This window comes from Labrus mixtus, chromosome 9 (genome assembly GCF_963584025.1).
Source record: "Labrus mixtus chromosome 9, fLabMix1.1, whole genome shotgun sequence".
NCBI classification, from domain to species: Eukaryota; Metazoa; Chordata; class Actinopteri; order Labriformes; family Labridae; genus Labrus; species Labrus mixtus.
The window spans coordinates 3,914,665-3,936,234 of NC_083620.1; the positions used below are offsets into that span (position 1 = coordinate 3,914,665).

The window sequence follows — 21,570 nt, forward strand, 5'->3', positions numbered from 1 at the left end:
CAACCCTCCGGTTGAGAGTTGACCAATACCAACTGAGCCACAGCCGCTTCTGTGTGAAGTGTTTTTATTTGGAAAGAGCAACAGACAATAATCCCTTAATGACCATGGTTTCTATTGAATTGAGCAACGTTTTTGTAAAGTTTCGCGATCTGTTTTTAAATCAATTTAAATTTGTATTTGTTTTAAGAAGGCATCTCGGGACTCCACTCAGTATCTCATGACCCCCTAGGGGGTCCCGACCCCCGCTTTCGGTACCACTTGTAGAGGACAACTCTGTAACTACTTCAAACTTCAAAATTATTGATAGAAAAAATGAACATCACTTTGTGTATCCAAACAAGTAGAAAAACAACATTAAAAACATGTTGGTATGGTTTTTTAATAACTCGTGCATTAAAGGTTTTTACCTGTTTGTCCTGGGAGGTAGATCGGTTTATCCGTTTGGACGAATGTCATTGGTTCGTAGGTTCTGAACATGACTTTCCTGACTTCTTTTGAGTAAAACGTTTCCCCTTGGAGCTCCACCTCAAAATCTGCCACCTCATCTTTCAGCCCTGATGGAACCTGTGTGGGAAGAAGAGCTCTATTAGATATTTAAAAAACTCATGACGACAAAACTGCAGTGAACCTAATTCTTTTGTAGACTCTGTTGAAAACCTTGAGTAATAGTATTCAAGCTGCTCTTATTTCATTTTCTCTTTTCCTTTGTTTCTAACATAAAATGAAAACAGCAGAAACCATGAATGACATCATACTTAATATAAAGACTACATTTATAACCCATCTGTTCTGAAAGGGTGTAAGATGAAAATGAAGTATCTTATTGTACCTCTTATTCTTTTAAAGTTACATCGATTGAGTAATTGTGAAAGCAGTTCAAAAATAAGAATAAAAAACTGACAAAGCAACAATAATGCAACAAAGACAGTAATCAATAACAGCAGACACTACGTGGCCGGTTCAGACAGAACAAATTATATTATTTCAGATTAATCCTTTGTTCTCACATTCTATATCTGCTAAATGTTTTGAGGATGAACACCCTTTGTCGGGACACCATTAAGCTTCATATTGATGCGCATGACTTGTGTTAAAGTTGCGTTTTTAGTGGCTCTCGTGTGACAAATATGTGTCTTACAGTTTCTTATGAAGTCACTTTGAAGATATCAAACTTAAAGATTGTTGGATTAATCCTCTTGCAAATTTGGTTTGAAGTAAAACTGCATAGATGTCATCGAGGATTTGAATCTTCATAATCAGCTCATATGTTTGAAAATAAATGTTGACAAAACTTTGAAAACCTTGATCCAATGTTTAGTCGTTAAATAAAGATGAGAAAGTGAAAACAGCCAAAGAGCAGCATTTAGACGTTTTTCTTAATTGGACAATACAACTTTTATAGTAATAGAAACTGTTATTACAATATTGCAAATTTGGATTACAACTGTTTTGAGTACAAAACACCTATATGACCTGGATGGCTTTTTGAATTTAGGTTTTCACTGGCTTTAACACTCTCAATGGACTTTTAGGAAATAAACAAAGTTCGTCAAACTCCATCTTTATAGCTGACCTGGAACTTAAAGACGTTGTGAAACTCCAGACTGGATATCTTGTGCAAGAGTGTCAGAGTTGCTTGCTTGGTCCTCAAAGTGATAGTCATGAACATAATCCCGCTGGGATTCATGAGACTCACGCTGAAGCGAGATTCAGTTCCAGCCTCGAGAACTGCAGGTATAGCTACCATGTAATGTCTACACAAAGAAACACATACATCACAAAAAAAGTAAATAATCCTGTATTCTCCTCTATTTGAATTCCATTATGTCAATCATTTCTAAATATCAAATTAACATAAGTGGGTGAATCATTAGGATGATGCAGCACCAAAAAAAAAGATTCATACAAACTGACTGATTAAAAAAAAAAAAAAAAACATGATAGAAATTCTTTGAATTGCTGCAGGTAAACTTACGGAGCTGCCAGAGCGACGCACATCCAGGTCATCAAGACACAAAGTGTCCACATCTGAGTCCCAGGACGATCCATGACTGACTGCAGCGAGCCTTAGACTGGACATCACTTATAAAGCCCCCCCCCCCACACACACACAAACAGACACACACACACACACACACACACACACACACACACACACACACACACACACACACACACACACACACACACACACACACACACACACACACACACACACACACAGGTAATTAAGTAAGTCCTCTATTCGACTCCCTGCTCTATTTGTTTACCTCTTCTATTTGTTTTTCATATGTCAATCATTTATAAATATCAAGTTAATACAGCGTTTGAGGCTAACAGAAATAAACCCTCTTAACCAGCTTGATCAGGCAAGTTTCAAAGCTCAATGACTCATGAATCATCATACACACTTTTAAAATGGTTAGATTAAACTTGGGCAATCAAGAACAAAAAAAAAAAAGAAAAATCTGAATTATTTGCTGTAAGGTTAAATCCTGATGAATACAACCCTACACATGCAGTACACATATAATCCACTAGAGAGCAGGCTGCACATCAAATCAAATGATATCTATACCTGTTTTGATACCACAGTATTACTAATAGAAGTCCAAGGCGCCCAATATTGGGTCATTTTCTGTTTCAATTATCAACATTTACAGGCAAACTCCTGTACACTGTCTTGCACAAAAACATTGCCAATGTTTCCAGTAGAGTTGTGCGAAAATTGTTGATGGATTCATTCCTCTCCTACGATGAAGCAGATGTCTTTTTTTTTAAAGATTTATTTTGGTCATTTTGTGCCTTTATTGGAGAGATAGGACAGTGGATAGAGTCAGAAATCAGGGAGAGAGTGAGGGGGGAATGACATGTGGGAAAGGAGCCACAGGTTGGATTTGAACCTGGGCCGCCCGCTTTGAGGACCACAGCCTCCACACATGGGGCACGCCCACTAACCACTGTGCCACCAGCGCCCCGCAGATGTTGTTTTTTAAAGGTTTGGTACGTCTTGATACTGATCATTCAAATCAAAGAGATCTTAACGTTTTAAAACACGTGGTATCAAAAAATTGTCAAAGTACTCGATGTTATACAATGTGCTTAGATTTACTGTGTCTTTCTTAAATGATGCATGAGGTGGCTAAACAATGAAATAACTGACCAAAAGGTTCTTCACAAGTTGTCACATATTACATTAAATGACGAGACTCTCAGTGACATTAGCTTTCTGCCATATTTTCTGAACTGAATACACAAACTTTACTCAAAGTTGCGGACCCCCCACCATAACTTCTCGCGTAGCATTTTATCTTCAAACAGTGATACAGGGACCACATTTCCCCATGAGGACAGTTTGTGTATAGAGTTATGAACATAACACTGAATATGTACACTTATTTAACTTTCAAATTTCTCTAATAACTCCATAGTGCACCGTTAGAGTGGATTTTTCTTTTTCTTTTCTTTGTTTCAGACATATTCTTATAATTATAAATATTATCATGTGTTTTATTTATCAGTTATGAGTAAACATCAACAAGGTCCTGTGAAGTTTCCTTAATCCCCCTCCACCTCTCCACTTCTTACGGTAAAGGAGAAAACAAAGATTACACAAACATTGAGTGAAATTATGGTATGTGTGTTAGCTATGGTTTGAGAGAGAAAAGAAAGCAAGACAAATCAGTGTTGCAGTAATTCAGTTCTGTGTTTTTGCACTTGACCCAGCATGGGACGGTTGACCTCTATGCAAACACACTGGAGAGTAAACGTTAGTGGGCTGATAAGACCATCAGGGCTCTCTTCAAAATATTGTCACAGGTCACAATACAGTAAGTGGTACATTTGCTGATAGTGCTACTTACAGGTCAAACAACAATCCCAACGATTCTCCAAAGATTTCATATGAATTTTGTCTGATAGGGATGATGAATTTTTAAATCGGTAAAAATTCAGAAAATGAAGCTCTCATTGTGTTCCAGTATAAAACACAGCATGAACATGTGTAGTCATATTCTCCCTACTAGAACTGTTAAATGTGATGATTTGAGAAACATTAAACCCTCGTATTTTATTTAAAAGACAACATGTCAACTATTGAAAATGAGAAATGTCATTGATTTTAGGAGAGGATATGCACATGTGAACAACAACAAAAACAAGAACCAAAAACTGAAGCATACAGGTTACTTTGGATCCGGCCATCGATCTTATCGTGTTGCATTTGTTCCGATCCAGGGCTCTGCAAAGCTCTGCACAAGCATCTTTAATGTGAGACTCAGTAACAGTCATTATATAATTGTATCCTCACTGATAGTACTCTCTCCTCATCTTTACCTGTTTCCTGGGGTGATACATCTGAAGGGGCTACTTGAGGACCTGCAGTTCTGGGTGCATTATTATTGGCTTTATTTCTAATTCCTGGAGGTTCCTGCTTGCTTTCTTCCCTGAGAAAGACATATTGGATTAATAACGTCCATACAACCATTTTCTATACCACAAGGCTTTTTAGAACAATGGAGTAAAAATTCACCTGATCTTTAAAAATCATCACAGTGAAACAGCATTTTTTCCGGCAAGTCCTCCATTCAGTTTTGTTTTAGGTATCCAGAAGAGTTACATCATCAGAATATTACTGGTACAAGTTGAAGACTGCATTTCATCAATTGCTTGAGGCTGGCTGCCTAAACCGAGTGGCTACATTGGATGTTCAAAAATGAAGCCAGTGCGAAAGTTCAAATTCAGTTCTGCAGTTTGTCCAGTGTCCACTAGAGGCTGGCACCAGGAGTCCCAGAAGTCACATACACACCCATTCTAAAAAGCCTGTTTTTACAGCAGAAATGAACATGTTTACAGCCTGGTTCAAAAAATCTAAATAGGTCTGATTAGCTCATGTCTCGATTGGCACACGCTGTATAGGGGATGAACTCTAGCGGTGAGGCTGTTTGTCAGGAGGACTTGCCTCAGTTCCAGCTCTTAGCATGTCATTAGGTTGAGTGAAAGTTAGGTTGAGACAGCATTTCCAGCATAGCGACCGCCATCAACTGTCCTCCAAACCCCCTGCAGTAAATAATGGGTGGTGTCACTTAGACATTGGTTAAAATTCTACTTGGGGTTATTTTTGAATAACTTTATGAAAATTATTCATGAAGTGGCATAATTAGAGGCGTGTCTAAGTTGTAGTGTAACTGTCCATGTCGCTGCTGGGATACCCAACGACACGAACCTGGATGGCAGCGCAGATTTTAACAGCTTTTCTTCCTTATAATGTCAAAATCACCCACAAGAAGAAAACTGTGATTTACTGTTGAGGAAACAACCAGCAACCTTGTGGGGTCACCCCCTCTTTTAAGTTTGAATTAAAATGTTATTTTGAGTCTCTTGTGTTAGTAAACAAATATCCATGCCAATAAATTCAATTTAGATTTTTTTTCTAAATGAGTCTGTCCGTGTGTCTGTGGAACTATTATTAATATTATTATTATTATTATTATTATTATTATTAGAAGTAGTAGTATCAGCAGTAGTATAGTAGTGGTAGTATTTTGACAATTTCCCTTGTACCTATATCTTTTTTGTTGACTGATATGTCTGATTGTTTGTTCATTTCTATAATTCAATTTAGATTTAGAAAAAAAGTTCAGAATATTGTTATGCACGTGCTTTTATAACAAAAGTATTTATGATAGTTGTTTCTGGTAACTTGGAGTCTTCAACTGGATTGTTTATCTACAGAGATCAGAAGAGTTTATAAAGTGACCATTACCCAACAAGAGAATTCATGGTTGCAGTACCAACCTTTGGCCACCAGACGTCAGTGCTGCAACTCTGTGGACGCAAACTGTCTGCTCACGCTTGTGGTTTTTAACATAGACTGTAAATATTGGTATTTACCTCCAGTTTTTCCCAGTCTATGGTTTTACCTCCACTACCTCCCCAGAGACCGAGACTGACGGTGGTTTTACCTCCATGGCTGTACACTGAGCCAAAGATAGACATGAGTGCCATACAAATGAAAAGAGAATGGAGAATGAACAAAGTGGGCGCTAAAACAATTGTTTACCTGACAAACATTTATTTCAATTACCTCAAAATGTACACAGATGGATCAAAGAATGAGCATGGATGTGTGGGAATGGGTGTGTACATACCTGGATTTGAAATATATTATCTCCAAAAGATTATCAGATCAACTATCATTATATACTGCAGAAATAGTGGCAGCGATTATGAGTCTACAGCAGGTGGAGGAGGTAAGGCCAGATAGGGTGGTGGTATGCACAGACTCTCTACAGTCAAACACAAACAGAGAAGAGTTACTCAGAGAACTTCATCACATGTTGCAAAGACTTCACAGAGGTGTAGTACACTTTTGTCAGGTTCCTGCACACGAGGGAGTGAAAGGAAATGAGTGCGCTGACACAAACTAGCAAAAGGGGCACTGGAAAAATAAATTGCTGGGTAATTTTTTTAATTGCTGTCCCAATCCCTCTTGGGAAAGAAAAAGGAAAAGCAGTGATTAAAAAGAAGGGAACAGAAATATGGCAGAAAAGGTGTGATGATGATCAGAAAGGAAGGGGATTGTACAAAATACAAAAATCAGTTGTCACAAAGAGCTGTAGAGAAAGCAATAGAAGGGAGGAAATCATCATAATGAGACTTATACTACTGAGTTGAATGACACGATGGGGAAAAGGAACAGTGATGAGTGTGAAAGATGCGGCACTAAGAAAAATGTAGAACATACATTATAACATTGTATAAGTATGCAAATGAGAGAGAGATTGAAAAGAGAAAATCAGAGCTACAGGGCGTGAATGTAATGAGAGAAATACTGAAGAAGAGGGGACAAGAGCTGTCAGAGGGGCTCTTTATTCGTTCTTATATTACACAAGGGTGACAGGCAGAAGGTGAAGGCTCTAGTGAAGGTAAGTGACATGATGATACACACTCTTGTACAGTAGGTGGCGGTATGCACCTTTAAGCTGTTTGCGATCCGACAAAAGTTCCCAGAGAAGAAGAAGAAAAAGACCCTCAGATATCACTCTGAAGTTCTGGTCTGGACTGTCTTTAGTTACTTTTTGCATCTTATTTCTGCATTTCTTCAGATCATTTACTTCAGCTTCTAAAGATAAAAGACAGACCCGTATCTTGAGTAGATTTCCAACGTGAGGCTCCCTGAGATGTGTGGGTTCCCTCCCTGCAGGAGGAAACTGGCAGACGGAACCAGGAAACGACCCCTAAACTGTCCAATGACATCACGAGTTCAGCGTTCATTCATAGTGGCGCTACACGAGGGGGGGATCTGTCTTTTTTCAACAAGATCTTTGTTTTAAATGGCGTATGTGTTGCTGAAAACTCGCTGTTGATTCGTACAATATCGACAGAGCGAAAATAACCATCGACATGTCAGAGGGAGCGAGTTGTCCGGTGAGTTTTACTAGAAATGACCCGGTGGTATCTGCATGAATGAATCCCCTTCTCCGTGTTCTCCGTCATTTGGAGTGCGGTGATTGGTCAATATTTGTGTCCGGCTCGATGTACTGCTCTCCCATTGGACGATGGGAAATATATGTAGCTTCTGCCAGAAGTTGTCACCAAGGAGCTTTAAAAAGTAAATAACTGCTTGGTTTTATTGTTTTGTTTTTTTTAAATAGTATAAGGTTAACACATAGTTGACCTCATGCATTGATAAACTACTCAAACTTGTTGAATCAGAAGCATACATCCGAAGTGAAAATGCAGAAATCAGTACTCCGCAAACTAGCCAAAAGTGTTGTTCCGTTTAACTTTCACAACAAAATTATTTGCTATTATTATTACACCTTTCAGATATCACACATCCCATCACTCATTAAGTGATAGTTGTTTAAAGACATTCGGTTACGAAACCAAACAGAAACTTCTCGATTTGTTCTACTTATACATGTTAAAGTGTTAGTTATACGTACCGGGTGTTTCGGTTTGACCAGTTACCCAGTTAAGTGATGACTTTCAGCTGAATGTTTCCAGCATAAACCGTCCGGAGTTGTCGCAGTTAAAACAGCTTTCAAAAACAAAGAGAGGCTAAGTAGCTGTCCTCACGAATGGCCTCATCAATAAGTTTTACTAAAATTATAATTTCCATTCCTATAAGATATGGTAGGTATTTGATAACATAAAATAAACAAATAGGCATGTAGCTATGACAACCACAGGCGCATTCTGCTGAAAGTCACAAGATAACAGGGTCACTTTTTTATCGAAACACCGGGCATCAATTTAAATTCAATTACTTTCTATTCAAAGGGGCTTTATTAGTTAGGAAAACAAAACATTCGTTTATATAGCTAAAGTAAAAAAAACAATAACTTTATAATTTTCCACGAAAATCCAAGCTTAAAAGAGTCTGAATCCGAAACTGCCAGCAGAACAAGCTCTGACGCTTCAGCGTGGCCACAGAGCCCGGGCATCCATGACTACTGCTTTGCCTATGTTGGGGTTGTATCAAGTTAACTTTGGTTATATTCTTTAATAATTATATTTAATTATTAATAATATAAATAACAATATAATTAAACTATGTTTAATCTCGTTTGGGGCACCAACCTGTACTCAGGGAAATATAACCAAAATATCACTCAAATCAGTCTCAAATTAGTTACTTAATTACTAATATTATTAATAATTAATAACTATATTTAATAAATTGAAGGGGGGGAGATTGCGTCGTCCCACGTGGTCGCCCTTCCGATAGCGCACACCTAACAAAGACCTAACGTGGCCTTAATGTCTAAAAGAGACCGAGTTTCGGCCCTACACGATCTGTGTCTCTGAGGCGTTTGAATGGCCGCGAGTGTACAGATCTCTGTGTGTGTGTGTAGCCTATGTGCGTAATGGCGCGGTGGTGGAGTTAGTCTCCAGATGTGCGTCTACACAGGACTATGTGTATGTGTGTGTGTGTGTCTGTGTGTGTTAGTTAGAGGAGGAGAAAAGAAGGAGTGAAATGCGTGCCTGAAGAGGCCGGATCACAGTCCGAATCCCGCACCACAACTCGGAGTAATTCCCTTCATTCACAGAAACAAACCAATGGCCGAATGTAAGTTAATACGGTTTACACTGGCCTTTCTGATCAGAAGAGTAATACCCGGTTATAACGCTGTTACGCTAAACACATATAGGACGCAGCGGTCCGAAATGGGAACAACAAGAGTTTCAAACAGATAAACTCAGGACGCGACGGTCCAACAAAGAGAAAAATTACAGTTTTCGCATCAAATCAATCAATTGTTAAAAACACTCTCTAAAGCTAATTCTGCCCAGACCTAATTAAGCCTCACTTGTGAATTGCTTTACCCGCGATTGGTGAAGGAAAAAGGAGTCCGGCGATAAAACAGATCTTCTGTCCGTCCAGGTGCAGAGGCGTTTGATGGCGGCGAGGGTCCCTTACGGCAAGAGCGGCTTCGTTGGTTCTCCGTCGAGAGGAAAGATGTCCGTTGATGTCCTTTCGTTGCAGGACGGAATAAGACCGTTATCTTTCTGATAATCTGTTATAGTCTGACGCTCTCCGAGAAGCTGAGATGCGTTCACTGGACAATCCGAGCTCGGAATTTAGAACACTGCCGGCCGCAGATTACCTGCGCGCCAAAACTTAAAACAAAGGAAGATTGTTGCAGAAAACAGGAGGTGAGCTTGTGTCTCCGAACACTTGAAGTCAGCACGTGGAAAGAGGGAGAACAATGGAAGTCTTGGAGCTTTGTAGCCCTTCATGGGGGGGTCTACCTCAGGTCCCCTCCAATGAGAAGAGATAGGTTCCGGTCCCCCCCTTACTTCACACGTAGGTGTGAAGTACTGCAGGGGATTCTGGGATTAAGAGTCCTTTTAGGCCTCTTTGTGATCTCAGTGAATAACTCAAATGAGGCTTCTCACAGAGGTGCAGGCCCGAGTCCATTGTTTGCCTGTCCTAAGCCTGCGTGGCCCAACACCTATTTTCTCTGGTCATCTGCTAAACGCAACATATGCTACAAAGAAATCTCTGTCATTCATGGGAACAGGAAAAGACACATCTGTCATAGACAACGAAATCTTAACAACTTGTCTCTGCTTAAGAAAGCCTCTTCTACCCACCCTTCATTTACTTTTGGCCTCTGGAACTGTCAATCTGCTGTGAATAAAACTGAATTCATCCAAGCACTTGCAAAAATGTCAGACATTCAGGCACTTGCCCTTACTGATACCTGGATCCGCCCAGAAAACACAGTCACACCAGCTGCTCTTTCTGTTGACACAGTGTTCTCACACACACCCCGCTCTGTTGGACGTGAAGGTGGTACAGGTATCCTCATTTCTAAAACCTGGAAATTCAATAAACTCTTCCCACTGAGCAACAACTCCTCATTTGAATATCACAACAATCTTGGTTACTGCTCCTGTTAAAATGTACATTGCTATCATTTACCACCCACCAGGGTGTAATCTGAATGATTTTGTTGTGGAACTGGACATGCTACTCTCAGAAATCCCTGATGATGGAACACCACTGATTGTAATGGGAGACATGAACATACACACTGATAAAGCCCAGGCAACAGACTTCCTTGCTCTCCTATCCTCATTTGACCTCATGCAGGTCCCAACTCCTCCTACCCACAAAGCTGGCAACACTCTTGATTTAATTCTGACTCGGAACTGCTCGACAGCAAACCTGACTGTCACCCCTCTACATCTATCAGACCACTTTATTCAATTCACAATCTCCTTGCCGGAACTCCCTCAGACACACCCACAAATGGTGTCATACCACCAAAACATGCGACCGCTCAAGCCAGCTCAGATGTCTAAGGAGGTAATGGCTGCCATGCCTGCCCAAAAGGTCTTTACCGCACTCTCTACAGACAAGGCTACAGACACACTCTGCTCCAAACTAGCCTCATCTCTGAACAAGCTCTGCCCTCTGGTGTCCAAACCCGCTTGCAAAACCCAACCTAGTCCATGGCTCACTGAAGTCTTAAGAGAGCAAAGAGCAGGGCTGAGGTCAACAGAGAGAAAATGGCAAAAATCCAAACAGTCCGCTGACCTCAATGACTATAAGCAAAGACTTGTCTCATTCTCTTTCAGCCTGAAAATGGCCAAGACAACATATTATCAGAACAAGATATGCAATGCCACAGATCAGGGGTGCAAACTCATCAGGGATGAAAAAGGTGACATGGATCCAAACTCCCTAGGGGGTCCCCCCCCCCCCCGGGAAGATTTAAAAAAATATATATCAGCTTTAAATTGTGAATTTACAGAAGATTTTAGCATTCAGACCTAGTAAAGAAGCAGTGCAAACAATAAGAAAAACAAAATTGCTTATATTGCACAATCGCGGTCGGCGCGAGAATGGTCCGCGGGCGCGGAGGGTCTGAGTGCACAGCCGCGCACCTCCAAGATTTTTGTAACAACGCGGACGGGTTCGTGCAGCAATGATTGGCTGCAGGGCCCGGAAGTACTTTCTTCAGGCCGTGTTGAGCAATCAGACCGCTCTGACCGCAATCAGAAACGAGTTAACGTTCGCGGGACCGTGCTCACCGGCCGCAAGAAACATGACAGCTCGCGTCGCAGATCTAACACCCCCCCAAATATTTTTATTGCAGATCTAAATGAACCACACAAATGACCTAATTGGGATCCAAAACGGCGAATTTCGCCGAAAGGTGACAAGTTTGCACCCCTGACAGATGCAAGAAAAATGTTTCCTGCTTTTAACTCACTGCTTCAACCACCTCCTCCTCCACCCTCCGATCTGTTCACACCAGACATGTTTGCCTCGTATTTTACTGAAAAGGTTGCAACCATCAGTAACCAGTTTTCTGAGCCTGACCAACTCAGCCCAAAGGCACCAACCAAAAGTGCCTCACTCGACTCATTCTCCTCTCTGGCTGAGGATGAAGTCTCTAAGTTTGTGCTAGACTCTCGGCCCACCACCTGTCCTCTGGACCCAATACCATCAAGCCTCCTGCAGACCATTTCCTCTCCGCTTAATGATGCACTTAAGCATATCATCAACTCCTCTCTGTCAACAGGTGTGTTCCCCACCGCATTCAAGCAAGCTCGGGTCACCCCTCTGCTCAAAAAACCCACACTAAACCCAGCCCAGGTTGAAAACTACAGACCGGTTTCTCTTCTGCCCTTTCTGTCAAAAGTACTTGAGTGCACAGTCTTTAAGCAAGTCTCTGAGTTCCTGTCCAGAAACAATCTGTTTGACCCAAATCAGTCAGGCTTTAAGCGGGGCCACTCTACTGAAACTGCACTACTGTCAGTAACAGAATCGCTATGAGCTGCCAGAGCTGCGGATCAGTCATCAGTTCTATTACTGCTAGACCTGTCTGCTGCCTTTGACACAGTCAACCATCAAATCCTCCTATCTACGCTCTCTGAACTTGGCATCTCAGGATCTGCCCTCTGCTGGTTTGTGTCCTACCTCTTTGGGCGATCCTTTAGAGTGTTGTGGAAGGGAGAAGTGTCCAAAGCGCACAGCTTATCCACAGGGGTACCTCAAGGGTCAGTGCTTGGTCTCCTTCTCTCCTCCATATACACAAGCTCACTTGGTTCAATAATCCGCTCTCATGGCTTCTCATATCACTGCTATGCTGATGATACCCAGCTCTTCCTGTCATTCCCGCCAGACGATGTTACAGTCTCTGCAAGAATCTCGTCATGCCTTGCTGATATCTCTAAATGGATGAATGAACACCACCTTCAACTCAATCTTTTAAAGCCTGAGCTCCTTGTCATCCGAGCCAGTCCCTCTATGCAACCACTGATCAATATCCAGCTTGGAACAACCAAACTCATGCCCACAAAGTCTACCCGGAACCTGGGTGTCATGATTGATGACCAGCTAACTTTTAAGGTTCAAGTAGCCTCGATTGCCCGGTCATGTCGATTTGCCCTGTACAACATCAGGAAGATCAGACCTTACCTGTCAGAACATGCTACACAGCTCATGGTACAGGCTTTTGTGATATCATGCATCGATTATTGCAACTCTCTACTGGCAGGTCTTCCTACATGCACTATCAAACCCCTGCAAATGATACAAAATGCAGCAGCACGACTGGTCTTCTTCCTAAAATGAATGAATGAAACCTTTATTGCCCCTAGGGGAATTTGCCTTGCACAGACAGCTAAAAAACACAATACAAACAAACATTTACAGGACAGCACATAAGAACACATAAAAACACACTAAAGCATCACATGGGGCGGCAGTAGCTCAGTCTGTATAGGGACTGGGGTTGGGAACCAGAGGGTCGCAGGTTCAAGTCCCGGTGCGGACCAAATATAGAAGTTGGTCTGGTAGCTGGAGAGGTGCCAGATCACCTCCTGAGCACTGCCGAGGTGCCCTTGAGCAAGGCACCAAACCCCCTACCCACCATCAGCTCAGGAGCGCCCACTGTGGGCCGCTCCGTCACTCTGGCTTCTCTCCATTAGTGCATGTCCATAGGATCCTGTTTCTGCATGTGTGTGTTCATGACTTATAGAGTGTAAAAACTGAAATTTCCCCTTGCGGGGATCAATAAAAAGTAAAATCTTAATCTTAATGAGTCAATGAGGGAATTCAGCAAGTGAAATAAAGTGCAGAGTGCCGAGTTCGTCCTGTATAATCAGCTCTTGTATAAAGCAGCTGAATATTGCACGGTACAAAGGATGTAATGCCTCTTTTAGTCCTCATCCTCATCCTCGGCATTCTGTACCTGCGCCCTGAATTCAAGAGTTTATACTCTGACCAAAGGGGGTGCAGAGGGTCAGCTGTAATATAATTCAGTGTGTACAGGTCTGTCAGGAAAGAAATGCTGTACATTTGCTTCCCGGTTATCTTGCTGCCTAGTTTAACAACCTTGCCCAGTTTGTTCTTAATTTGTAAGGACAGTGCTCCTCCCCAACACTGAATACAAAAGGTCAGCACACTTTCAATAAAAGTCTTGTAAAATAATTTCAGCATAGTGCTGTCAACATTAAAATTTCTTAATTTCCTCAAAAAATAGAGGCACTGTTGAGCCTTTGCATACCTTGCTTTTGTGTAGGTGTTCCATGTCAGTTTGTTGTCAATTATTGTGCCAACATACAATTTCAATTTCTGTGTCTTTCATATTTACAGGGGAGAGAGATGACTGTCTTCTAAAATCAATAATCATTTCTTTGGTTTTCTTTGTATTTAAAATCACAAAGTGTACAAAGTAAACAACAAAGGTGAGAGGACACACCCTTGTGGTACCCCAGTGTGAGTGCTAATTTCTGAAGAGTTTTTCCCATGGATGGTAACAAACTGCTGCCTTTCAGAAAGGAAGTTATGAATCCACCTAATGAGTGTGTGGTTAACTCCCATACTACACAGCTTCACAGCCAATAGTTGTATCTGGACAGTGTTAAAGGCAGATGAGAAATCAGCAAACAGTATACGCACATAAGATGATGGTGTTTCCAAGTGTTTATAAACTTGGTTAAGAAATGCAGCCGTTGCATCCTCAACACCTCTCTTTGCTCGATATGCAAATTGTAGGGTATCCATTTGACTGTTTGTTTCTCACCTTAAGTGAGATAAAACAATGCGCTCAAAACATTTCATGACAACTAAGTGTGTAATTTAAAATCATCTGTTAAAAGTTATCTATCCTGTGATTTTTTTTAAGTTTCATAAGAGGATTGTAAAAACAAGCTATTGTTAACAATATAGTCTTCTAAAATTAAAATCACAATGAGTCATACACCAGCTAAATGTTAAATAGAAAGGTGATGTTTTCTTTTCCATTTTACAATCAACAGAACTTAAAAATTACTCATTTCAACCTTTGTCTGTACACCTGTTACAGTGGTCAGGCTGGGGTCACATAGTTTGAAGGAACCTCCTCCTTCCACCTGTGCCAGACGCCCTGCTCATCCACTGTGGTAGAAATGACCTTACACCAGCAGCTCTCCCAGATGAAGAGTCCTCTCTGCCATCACCCAGAGGAGCTGATCGACGTCTGCACAACTGAAGAAGGTGGACAGAGTCTGGTGCTTTGTGACAGTGAGAAGGCTACCATAGTCATCCTCAGAGAAAACACAGAGATCCAGGTCAATATTCAATGCTGCTATTTTTCATTCCATGATGTTGCCATGTGTTTGAAAGGCCAGATGCTGGTGGGTGGTGTTGGATTTGCTTTTCCATCATATTTTAACAGTCAAACAATCATCCAGGATCTCTATACTTTATTTGATTTTTGTTTGGATTTCTTTGTTAAATTATTTTTTATACTTTCTCCTATGTTCCAGCAATTCGACCTGATCGTCTCCCTTACTTATTTTCCACATGGTTAATGAAGCCAGGGGTTGTTTATTGAAGTTTTTTTTTCATAAAATGTTTAAATAAACTTTTTAAAAATCTGATATGACTGTCTCTGATTAATTGGAGCACTACAACGTGTTGGTCACACTAAAATAATTTAGCAGTTAAGTTCATAGCTCACATTTGAAAAGGCCTTGAACTGACATTAATTTCTTCTTGACCAACAACAGCTAAGACAACAGCAAAGCTAACAGACGAGCTCAGCTTGTCACAGCCGGCTCGTCTGAGATAAATGGCCTTCAAACTTATTTAACATTAAACATTTAAAGCCAATAAGCATAGCAAGATACGCATGAGATTCCATTAAATATTTTCATATAATCATGACATAATCAAGGTTACAATAATTAACTTTTGCCTATGACTTAGTAGCCAGGGATGTGAGCTAACAGGTGAAAACTGAAACAGCAGAATCAACCTGAGAGGCAGAAATCAGAAGCTTGTATATTTTAATATACATAGAGTTTATATTAACTCAGTGTTAGACCGACTGTGGCTTACTTAGTATGATTCTGTAATACTCCACCATCTTATATCACTTTAAAGTGAGACAGCTCTTTACCTGATAGAGTGATTCAATCTGGGACTTGTGTGTCTTGTACATGGAAGCCAATTGTCCTCTCTCTTCAAGTCAGTGTGCCTATGGACAGGGACAGACAGATGAGCAGAACCGGTTTATACTGGTTTTTGTTAGCCATGGAAACTTTTATTTCTAAAGTGCAAACACTTCAACACATTTATTTTAGACAAAACTCACTTTAGACACTAGGTGGCGGTATTTGGCTGTTGTTTCAAGTTATTGATCAGTATTTGGGTCAGTTGATGTATCTGAAGCAAGTTCAACATATCCAGCCTTTCTTTGAGAAAGCTGGTTCAGCAAAGCCAGAAGCTCCAGATAACAATATCTGATAGCATGAGCTGATTATGAACTTTGTTAACTCAGGCGTTCTGCTTAAGGCTCTCAGCGTGTCACAGAAAGGGCGCGTGTGAAACGTCTTTTGACCATTGACCATTCTTATTCACAAAAGCGTCAAATGCAGGCGATATAATGAGGTGTGATGATGAAGTTAAAGGGGTAAAACAGGATACTGCAACTGCTGATAAGGAATGAGAGAACAATCCTGCAGAAAAGTATTGTGTTCATTTGTACATGAATGTAATAATTTTACCACACACTGCACCACAGCGTCTCCTGTTGATTTCTTAAATTACAGATACTCACAGTACAACTGTGAAACTTAAACAGTGAGACATGATTTCAGCAGTGTGAGCAGAAACTGCAGTCAGTTGGATTATTGTGCTTCATGACAAATATGCAGAAGTAGCTTCAGTATTTGGCTAAAAAAAAAGTCAATTCAATGTACTGATTTGGTGTTGTGTGGTAATTACCCATTAAAAGAATCAGACAGCCAATTTGTGTGCAGAACCTCACCAGAGCTGGAATCAGACTCTGGACTGCTGTTTCCTTTGGGCATTGATTTCCTTGAAGACAGAAAGAAGAACAATTTAAACATGAACTAGACTTCTTGCAGAACCATAGAGGCTGTAAAATCTTCTGCTAGTCTTCCTTACATTTTAAGAAGGATTATAAATTGTTACTAAAATTACTTTGATGCTGATAGCGGTTACAATAACACGGTCCAATCATATGAGAGATAATTTTACCTTTGAGTCCTATGTGAAGATAAAGATAAAGATAAAGATAAACTTTATTGATCCCCCGTGGGGGAAATTTGTGCATTACAGCAGCTCCATAAAAACAGGGGACGGGAATACAATTATTAAAAATAAAGATAGAAGTTAAAGTCAAATCAAACATATTTACATTCAGTTAAAATAAAAAAATAAAAAAATAATAAAAATAAAAATACAATAATGTAAAGTTACACAGTAACTACAAAAAAACTACAAAAAAGGTTTTGTTCTTAAAAAAACACACACAGTGTGTAGCATGAGGTGGTGATGCTGTTAAAGAGTCTGATTAAACAGTCTGACTGCAGATGGGATGAACGACCTGCGGTAGCGCTCTGTCTTGCAGGGAGGGTGTCTCAGTCTGCTGCTGAAGGAGCTGCTCAGGGCCCCCTCAGTGTCATGTAGGGGGTGAGAGGGGTTATCCATGATGGATGTCAGCTTCACTAACATCCTCCTCTCACCCACCTCCTCTACAGAGTCCAGAGGACAGTCCAAGACAGAACTGGCCCTCCTGACCAGTCTGTTCAGTCTCTTCCTGTCTCTCTCTGTGCTCCCTCCTCCCCAGCAGACCACTGCATAGAAAAGTGCAGACGCCACCACAGTGTCATAAAAAGTCTGTAGCAGAGTCCTGCACACTCCAAAGGACCTCAGTCGTCTCAGCAGGTGAAGTCGACATTGGCCCTTCTTGTACAGGATGTCTGTGTTGTGTGACCAGTCCAGTTTGTTGTTGAGGTGAACACCCAGGTATTTGTACGTCTCCACCCTCTCGATGTCCAAGCCCTGGATGTTCACCGGTGCAGTCTGGGGTGACTTTCTGCGGAAGTCAATCACCATCTCCTTTGTCTTGCTGGCGTTGAGCTGAAGGTGGTTGAGCTCACTCCAGTCGACAAAGTCCATGATGACCTGCCTGTACTCCTGTTCGCTCGACTTAGACACACACCCCACGATGGCTGTGTCATCGGAGAACTTCTGCAGGTGGCAGCTCCCAGAGTTGTAGCAGAAGTCCGAGGTGTACAGGGTGAAGAGGAAAGGGGAGAGAACTGTCCCCTGCGGGGCCCCTGTACTGCAGACCACCATGTCAGACTCACAGTCCTGAAGCCTCACGTACTGTGGTCTGTTGGTGAGGTAGTCCGTTGTCCATGCAGCCAGGTGACAGTCCACTCCCGCCCTCTCTAGCTTCCCCCTGAGCAGTGCAGGCTGGATGGTGTTGAAGGCACTGGAGATGTCAGAGAACATGACCCTCACAGTGCTGCCGGTGTTCTCCAGGTGAGTCCAGGATCTCTGCAGCAGGTAGATGACGGCGTCATCCACCCCGATGTTTGGCTGGTAGGCGAACTGCAGAGGATCCAGATTTGAAGTCACCAGGGGGCGGAGGTTGTTGAGGACGATCCTCTCCATGGTCTTCATCAGGTGAGAGGTGAGGGCCACAGGTCTGAAGTGGTTAGGCTTCCTGGGGTGAGATGTCTTTGGGACTGGCACCACGCAGGAAGTCTTCCACAGAGTCGGTACCCTCTCCAGTCTCAGACTCAGGTTGAAGATGTGCAGAAGGACCTCACAGAGCTGGTCTGCACAGTCCTTCAGGAGTCTGGAGCTGATGCCGTCGGGACCTGTGGCCTTCCTCACCTTGATCTTCCTCAGCTGGCTTCTCACCTGATCAGCTGTTATGGAGAGGCCGTCGGAGGAGGAGGAAGAAGAGGAGGGGGTTGTTGGGGGGTCGTCTGAGGAGGAGGAGGAGGAGGAGAGGGCTGTTGAGGGGGGTGGCAGGGTACTCAGAGTACTCAGATGGAGTGTCTGAGAAGCAGGCTGGTCTGCGCACTGGTGGGTGGGGGTGGGGTTGGGAGCAGAATCAAATCTGTTGAAGAACAGATTCAGTTCATTTGCCCACTCCCTGTCTCCTGCTTCAGGGCCCCTCTCATGCCTTCTGCTGTGACCTGAGATGTTATTCAGGCCCCTCCAGACTTCTCTTGCATTTTTATGTTGTAAATGCTCCTCTATCTTTGCCCGGTAGCTGGCTTTCCCCTCCTTGATTTTTTTCTTGAGCTCCTTCTGCACCCTCCTCAGCTCCTCTCTATCTCCAGATCTAAAAACCCTTCTCTTTTCATTGAGCAGGGTTTTCAGCTCAGGGGTCACCCAGAGTTTGTTGTTGGAGAAACACTGTATTTTTTTGGTGGGTACAGTGTTCTCAACACAGAAGTTTATGTAGTCTGTGATGCAGTGACTTAAACCGTCGATGTCCTCCCCATGTGGGCTGCTCAGCACCTCCCAGTCAGTGGTGTTGAAGCAGTCCTGCAGCGCCTCAGTGGTCTCCTTAGACCACTTCTTTACATACCTGGTTGTGGGGGGTTGTTTTTTCACCATAGGTATGTAAATGAGCTGCAGTCTCACCAGGTTGTGGTCTGAGCGGCCCGGGGGGGGGGGGGGGAGGGGTGATGCATCCTTGGTGTTTGCATACAGTAAGTCCAAAGTTTTATTGTCCCTGGTATGGCAGTCAACATACTGAGTGAAAGTAGGGAGAGTGGCAGACAGGGAAGTGTGATTGAAGTCTCCTGAGATGAGAACAAGAGACTGGGGGTGTGATGTCTGTAGCTGAGACATTACACTGTGGATGAGTTCACAGGCTGCAGCAGCGTCTGCCGAGGGGGGGATGTAAACAGTCACCGCGATGACGTGTGAAAACTCCCTCGGCAGGTAATATGGCCGAATGCTTACAGCCAGCAGCTCCACATCCTTAGTGCAGCGCTGTTCTTTAACGGTGATGTGCCCAGTTACACCACCTCTCATTCACATACATCGCAACGAAGGCGTTCTCTTCAGAATCAGCACTGCAAAGACAAGATGATGGCGCCCACCTTCACAACGTGCTGCTTCAGTCTGGCTGCATCATGGTCACCTACAGGAACACCACAGAAATGCAATCAAAGTACTTCACTTTATTTAAGAATTTCATTTTTTTTGCTATAATTCCTCAAAAATATTTGAGACTGCTTTGTTATTTACGATTAACTAAAGTAAATTAATACTAAAGTCAACCTGTTGAAGTCTTAATAGTATATGATCCACCGTTTTGAATCCTTATACAAATGTTACATTTCACCGCCGGGTGCTGATGTTAACCGTTTTGTTTCTTTTCTTTGAACAGTTAGAGACATTATTGAACCAGCTAATAAGTTTAGTGTTATCTGAACACATGAAGAAATATTCTGCACTGCATCACATTGAGCAGACTGACCAACTGTTAATGTTATTAATAATGCAGACCATCAGGACATATTCTATTTTACTTTAACAGACCATAAAGTAAAGTTATTGTCGCTGATGCGCAACTATATGCTGAATTTTACTACGGATCTGATTGTTCATTAATGTGAATCTCGAGCACAGTTAAGTTGTAGTATCATGAAACACAGCCAGCATAATTTATCAGGATTCCCCCCGATTCTTTACTGAAATAAAAAGATAAATAATTTCCGTCACAGCCAGCTAGCCTACTTCAGTGTTAGCTAGCTAGCTAACGACATTACCCCCAAACAGCACATTAAACAAACATTTCAACTTACCAAGTTAACACAGATATCCTTAAATCCCACAAGTTGGTTAGATGTGTTTACAGCAGAACAACTCATTCTGTCAGTCCAACAGAGACAAACACGGAGTGGAAATGTTCAGTGGCGTCTCGGCTTTCCTTCACTACGTAACTTTGCTATTCACAAAGAGAGCTACGCAAGATCGGCGGCTGTCAATCATTGTCAAATATGATGTAAAATCCAGTTTTTCAACCTCAAATAACTTATTTAAAACAAACTTCACAGAAAAATGAGCACTTGAACACAATATAGTGTGATAATAACTAATGATCACAGCAGAGTTTAGGTTTGGAAAAAAATTATGTGACGAGTATTTTAGCTTTACAGTTTGACCCACATCCCATCTGTTTTCATTGAGGAGGCGGGGTTTATGACCTATACTGCAGCCAGTCAGCAGGGGGAGCTCTACAAATAAAAGCTTCACTAGACCGGGGACCTTGTCCCGTCCATTATTTTTTACAGTCTATGGTCTACACACATCTCAAAGCAATGTTCCCTTTAGATCCCAATCCCTGCTGAAATGTGCACACATGGTTCAGGCCCATATTCTGCCCTCAACACACCCACATTCAACCTTAAAAGGACAGTAGAAAGCTCCTCATGGAGGGAAATGCATACAAATGATCGAAGGGATGATTCTAGCCATGAAAAACAGCAACAAGTGGGAGAAAAAGGAAAAAAAAAAGGTGGTTTTGGATGACGCAGAGGAGAGAAAGCACATATAGTTTGTTTTCCACAGCAGAGTCACAAACAAAAAGTAAGTGAAGGTGTAACATTTGGCTGAATTTCTGTAGAAATCTTTTGATATTGTTTTAATTAAAATACCCTTAAGGAATATGGCTCACTATACCTCTGCAGGTTTAAATGATTATTACGACGTGGATCTGTCAATAAAATTCAATATTTTGTTAAATTAAATGAGTGATAGGCATAATTCACCACCTC

General features: G+C 41.8%; 1 protein-coding gene and 2 long non-coding RNA genes across 3 annotated transcripts in view; 1 reads left to right on the top strand and 2 right to left on the bottom strand.

Moving 5' to 3' along the window:
• LOC132980085 (alpha-2-macroglobulin-like) overlaps positions 1 to 21,570 on the bottom strand; it is a 155,200-nt gene that overhangs the window by 37,757 nt on the left and 95,873 nt on the right. The window lies entirely within an intron of this gene.
• Positions 15,723 to 17,034, bottom strand: LOC132979859 (uncharacterized). The gene is made up of 3 exons (XR_009674111.1): positions 17,015 to 17,034; positions 16,739 to 16,831; positions 15,723 to 15,989 (listed from the first exon to the last, which is right to left on the bottom strand). It is a non-coding gene; the product is annotated as an uncharacterized LOC132979859 (long non-coding RNA).
• LOC132980087 (uncharacterized) lies at positions 18,098 to 19,115 on the top strand. Its single transcript, XR_009674133.1, has 2 exons — positions 18,098 to 18,743; positions 18,783 to 19,115. It is a non-coding gene; the product is annotated as an uncharacterized LOC132980087 (long non-coding RNA).